This window comes from Benincasa hispida, chromosome 8, assembly GCF_027475165.1.
Source record: "Benincasa hispida cultivar pf3 chromosome 8, pf3_genome.v1.1, whole genome shotgun sequence".
NCBI lineage: Eukaryota > Viridiplantae > Streptophyta > Magnoliopsida > Cucurbitales > Cucurbitaceae > Benincasa > Benincasa hispida.
This window is the reverse complement of record NC_143485.1, coordinates 25,468,304-25,474,860: the sequence shown is the minus strand read 5'-3', so window position 1 is coordinate 25,474,860 and position 6,557 is coordinate 25,468,304.

Here is a 6,557-nt window from a genome sequence, read left to right as displayed (position 1 = left end):
AATTAAAATTTCATTTTTTTTATTTACTAATTCGATTTTTATATTTTATTTTTTTAATACTAATTCTTTTTTTTAAAAAAAATGGATGTAGTTTTAAAAAATAAACTAGTAATCTCTTTAAATTATTTACTCCTCTAATTCAAAATTTAATCATCAAAGTAAGAATTGAGATTGCGAATTTAGGCACGATAAAAAATGGTAGGACGCACAATTGATGCAAAGTTTGATAAATAACAACAATTATAATATCTAAAGTGATCTCGACTTAGTGGTATTCGATTGACCTCCATCGTAAGTTTAATGGTTCAATTCCTCACCCTGCAATTAGAGATGTTTATGGGGTGGGGCGGGTCCGGGGATGCCATTCCCCATCCCGCTCCCCGCTCCCCGCTCCCCATTTCATTCCTCATCCCCGTGAAATTTTCCGTGGGGATCGGGGCGGGGATTCCCCACAGGGAATTTGTGGAAATCGACTCGCAGGAAATTTTTTCCCATTACTTTTTTTTTTTTTTTTTTTGTAAAAAGTCAATTAATTTAAATCACTAATATGAGCAAATTGTAATTAAATAATTAACTTTGTCATTAAATTGGTTATTATAGTTACTTTTACAAGACAATTTGAATTTAAAGATAAATTACTGAAATTTTGACTTAAAAGGCTAATTAAAAATTTTTAATAGAAAGAAATAAATATAAATTAAATTATTCACATATATAATCTAAATTTAAATATTCAATTTAAACATATTCATTATCTTTCGCAATAAATAATCAAATTTAAAATTTAAATGTAATATTTGTATAATAATAATAATAACATAACTTTAGATAACTATACTAAATAAATATGTAGAAACTAATCAGGGTGGAGACGAGGAATGGAGCAGGGACGGAAGCAAGGGCAGGGACGGAGAATTCATTCCCATCCCCATCCCCGTTTAGTTTACGAAGAATTTTTTTTCTCCTACTCCTTCCATTTTCCGTCTAATTAGGGAATCTCCGTTCCCGTGAAAAAATTGGACATCTCTACTTACCATTCTTATACTTAAAGAAGGATCCTAACAGAGTGGATATTACAGCTTTATATTCTCAATCGTGATTACGATTGCAACATCATAAACCTTTTAAGATTATTGTTTATTCACTATGGGAATATTAATTAAACTAAACTGAATGTTGCATAGAGAATAACAAACATATTATAAATATCACTTTTTTTTTCTGGAACTTCAAAAATGAGTTTATTTTCTTGCACCTTCCAAGTTTTATAATTCACCATTTCTAATTGATTGTTTTTATATTAACAATTCTTTTAAGTTTAACTTTAAATTTTTTATTATTTTTTTCAAGAGCATAATTGAAAATCAAACTTACCGTATGTGTCAATATGATCCACTACATCATATTACCATTACTATCTTCCTTATACTAACAAAATAATTATTTTGAAACAATTAGTTAATGATAAAAATGAAATTTTTAGAAGTTTATGGATAATTAAAACATACCTTAAATTTTCATTTTGTAAAATTCATCCAATGAAGAAAATGATAGAAAATAATTCTTTACTTGGTAATAAACTGCCTCCATTGTAATAATAAAATAGTCTGTTTTGAAACAATTAAAGTTCTAATTTTAAAAATATTCTCTAAACTTCAAAGGTATTTGAATAATTTATCTAATAAAGAAATGGGTAATGTTGAAGAAAATGAACAAAAACTTCAGCTCCAGTGTGAAATTCTTGAGAGAGCACAAGTCAGATTCTTGAAGGTTTTAAGATGGCCACTGCTAAATTCTAAATTGAGAAGTTCAATGGAGTAGGAGATTTTGCACTATGGACTAAAAAGGTCCAGGCCTTTTTGATCTTACAAAAGACCCTCGAAGCTTTGGATGATCCAAAGTCTTTGCCTACCTCTTTAAGTGCTGAAGATAACCAAAACATAGAAGAAATTGCATATCGAACTCTAATACTCAATATTTCTGACAGTGTTTTCAGACAAGTCATAAATGAAAACACTGTATACGAAGTCTGGAAGAAATTAAAGGCTCTCTACGGCAAAAAGGATCTTTATAACAAGCTGTACATTCAAGAAAGACTCTTCTCATTCAAAATGAATCACTCCAAGTCCTTGAATGAAAATCTAGATGAATTCAAGAGGCTTACAAATGAGTTTAATCAATCTGAGGAGAAGTTAGGAGCAGAAAGTGAGGCTACCTTTCTGATTAACTCACTTCATGACACCTTCAAGGAGGTAAAAACAGCTCTGAAGTATGGAAAAGAGACTGTGACATTAGACAATGTCATTACAACCCTAAGGAGTAGAGAACTAGAGTTGAAAGCAGAAGATAAGAATGCTAGTGGTGCTGAATCCCAGTTTTCTAAAGGCAAGAATCAGTTTAAGAAGAGCTTTTTCAACAAGAATTAGAAGTGCATAGAGAAAGGCCAACCTTGAAATGTTTTATCTACCATAAGGAGGAGCATTTCAAGAGAAATTGCCCAAAAAGGGGAAAACATCAGAGAAGAGATGATAACAGAAGATATAAGCCATATGGTAGAGATGATTCAACCAGAAATAGAAACTTCAAAAGTGATGATCAAAGGAAGTCAAGGCAGCATGGGAGAAATCAAAGGCCTGCTAGAGAGAAACTTATTACATTGAGGTTCCTGCAGTTGCAAATAAGAAAGTCAGACTCTGAAACTAAGAAAGGAGAATGGGTCTTAGACTCAGGATGTACCTATCATATGACTTTCAAAAGGAGCTGATTGTTGATTACAAATCAGAGGAAGGGGACTCAGTTTACATGGAGAATAACAATGAGTGTGAGATCATTGGTAGAGATTCAGTGTTACTAAAACTCTTAGATAGCAGGGAAGTACTTTTAAGAGATGTTAGGCATGTTCCAAAACTTCAGAAAAATCTCATTTCTTTAAGCATGCTTGATGACCAGGGCTGTAAATTCATTGGAGAAATAAATGATTTAAAGATAGAGAAACAGGGGAGGACAATCCTTGTTAGAAAGAAAATTGATGGACTAAATGTTTTGAAGAAGGTTAATCATTCTAAGTATGCCCTACTATCAGAAACTAAAAATGACAGTGAATTTGAATTGTGACATCGAAGACTTTCACGTATTAGTGAAAGAGGTTTGAATGAATTCTTAAAGCAAGGTTTGATACAATCTAGAGGCACTAAAAGACTAAGTTTTTGGGAACATTGTGTACTTGGGAAGTCCAAGAGAATGAAGTTCACAAGAGGAGTTCATTCTACCAAGGGGCCCTGCAACAACTCTTTCGTGGAGAGGTTCTAATGGAGTTAGCATACAATAAACAGAAGAAAACATAATTATTAAGCACTTTAACTACATTAATTTGAGCAAACAAGCATGCATGTTTAATAAGGTTTCAGAAATTATAATATCTTTAATATAAAGAACTCTTCAAATTTTTCCATGTTCAGTCGTAATCTTCACTTTCAAATGCTAGTAGATCATCACTTGATCTTCTCTACCATCCTCTAAGCCCTTAGATTGGATAGTGGAATCCAAATGAGTATGAATTTGTGGGAAATATAGAGAGATTTTCAGTTTTTGGTGTCATACATTTGGAGAAAACAATTTTCTCTCAATTTCAAATTCTGTTAATTGATTTTTTGTTTTTAAACAAATTAAGCATGCAATACAAATTTATGAGAAAATAACACCAAAACTAAAAAAAAAATTAGTGGAATATCATGGTGTCTTAAGTGGGAAAAACCCACTAAATGTTTGTTTTTTTCATTAAAAAATGAATTTTAATTAAAAAACGATTGTCAATTTTTGAAATCAAATTAAAAAGAATAATTTTATTAAATATTAATTCAATATTAATATTAAATAAAAAATAAATTTTAAACAAAATAAATTTAATAATTAATTTTAAATTAAATTAGTTCTTAGTATTAATTAAATTAATTAAACACCAATTCTTAACATGAGTCCCTATTCATATTTTTAATATTTAAATCATATTTAAATATTTTTCAATATTCCAAATTCATTTAATTCGATAATTAAACGTAGAATCATATCATATATAATTAATATTTTTCGTAATTCGAATTTGAACATTTCAAAATCCCTCATCATGCTATTAAGTTTAATTCGTTTGTGAGTTAGTAGGGGGACTTAATGTACCTATAGATTGTGAGCTCCAACGATTCGAGATTAATTGACTAAACACTTTTAATCGAATTAATCAACACTCGTTAGCTATCGGGTCACTCCATTAAAGTCTAGTAGCTGCACTCTCCTCACAGTAAATATATTTTTGTCCACTTGATTTAACCATGATCAGTAAGTCGATCCTTCACAGGTTGTTCGTATTAACAATTGGGTCAAAATTACCGTTTTACTCCTATAATACATCTTGCTCCTTAAGTTTCCACTAATCTGTTAATAAACAATTGGTTTATAGTCCTACCAATAAACCAAGTCTCTCAGAGGGCGATGCCCCTTGTTCAAGACTAGGAGTCAGTACTTAAGGGAGAAACTATCTACTAACCCAAAAATTAGATAGGAGTGAATTCCATCCTGCATGACTGTGTTCTCAACTATCTTCCCAGTCTTACCTTAAAATGGGAGGCTTATTGAGCAGTGTCATTGAATCATTCTCACCCATGCAGACTAAAGAATAATTCCAAATAAACAGGAGTTCATAGTTAGCTCAGGATTGAGATCGAGTTACCTTAGATCATCAAATTGAAAGAGTTAGTTTCAACAGTAAAGGGTTGTTATAAAAAAAAAGTGACTATTCTGTGGTCCACTCTTATGTAAACATCTTTTGCATAGGATGCCTCCACTCACATGTTTCCACATGAACAATTTTGAGATCACATCGTTTGCATCAAATACAAAGCGAGCCGCATTCAAAGTTTCCCCAGGATAAAGTACCCAACCCTATCCTTATACTAATAGACCATTTTGGATATATACTCAAACTTGATCCTCTTTTATGTCTCCATGTAAAGTTCAAGTATTCATGCTATAGCGAGGGGTTCGTTAGTTTATTGGATTTAATCTTTACAAGTGCAATTTACATATTCAATAACAATTTCAATGAATAAACCTCAATAACATCTTTATTGCAAATAGAATCTATTTAATATTATAACCTGCGAGTTTTAGGATATACAACCCAACAAGCTCCTACTTGGACTAAAACCAATGAACTAACGAAATATTTGTCTGCAAGGCCTCTCTTTGGCTCCAGCGCATCACTCCTCTTCTGCGTTTTTTTTTTCTGTATTCCTGCATAATAAACACCTCAGCGATAATTTCCACTTAGGCTAAACTTGGTAAATGCATTGGAAAGTAATTTTGCTCTATTTTTCTATGATTCATTGCTTTTCTCATAAAAAACTTCTAAATATTCTAACTTTAAGAGACAATAACTTGTATAAATACAAATTATCATCCATGCCCCTACAGAATGCTGTATATCTCCTTTTTGATTTGGTGGCACGAAGATGGTGGGAAGAATTTTCCAAGAACTTCTTTTTCAGTCAGTCTAAGCGGTGATGCACCCTAGTAGCAGATAATATAACCAGTCCCTCGTGTCATCCTTCAGAGAGAACGGGAAGGCTCGTAAATTGAATTGCTCCTTAGCTACACCATGGGGATGTTGGGATGTATGTTCTAAAGCCTCGTAGTTATTAAGTTATTTGAAAATAGTTTATTACTTTATATATGCAATTATCTATTAAAGAAATATCAAAGGTTATTTTATGTAACACGAACAGTATGTGGTAGAGATACAAAGGGGTCATGTTCAAGTAATAACCTAAATAGTTTGTAGTATGAATAAGGTTTGGTGTTTTATCTTAATGACACTACGAATACGACCCACTTTCTAAATGTTACAAGAGTTATAAGTCTTACAGACGATTTGATCTAAATCGTTCACGTGGAGGCATGTGAGTAGGGGTATCCTATACCGAACCGCGAAAGGATTAATTTTTCTTTATAACACCATTGACAAAAGAGATTAACATTTCATAGGATCACTATACCTACCTCGACCTTAATCCTGAGTGATTTATGAACTTCTATCTAAGAGAACAGTCCTTTGATTTGTATAGGTAAGAATGATCCAACTCACTGACTCAATGAACCTATCATTTTGGAGATTTTTCCAAGTATGGAACTAGGAACATAGTTATACAAGATGAAATTTAATGTTCTCGTCCTTAGAGTGAGTATATGAGTTGTTTACTGATTACGAGTCACGAACAATGAACCCCTTTCTCTCATTCACTCGAGAGATTTATTTATGATAAGACCATAAGCAAGCTATCCATTAGAGAAATAGTAGGACCTAAGAAGTAGGTAATTACACGAGCATATAAGAAATATTTCAAATTTAATAGAAATAAACCATATTTTATCCTTACATTTTTCTTTAATTTACATTAACCGTTGCATTTGATGAATCTTATACAATGTGAAAAGTTATACATTAATATTTTAAAAAAAAAATCAAGTGAAATTTAATCCACTTATAATAATTCCTGCTTCAAAAT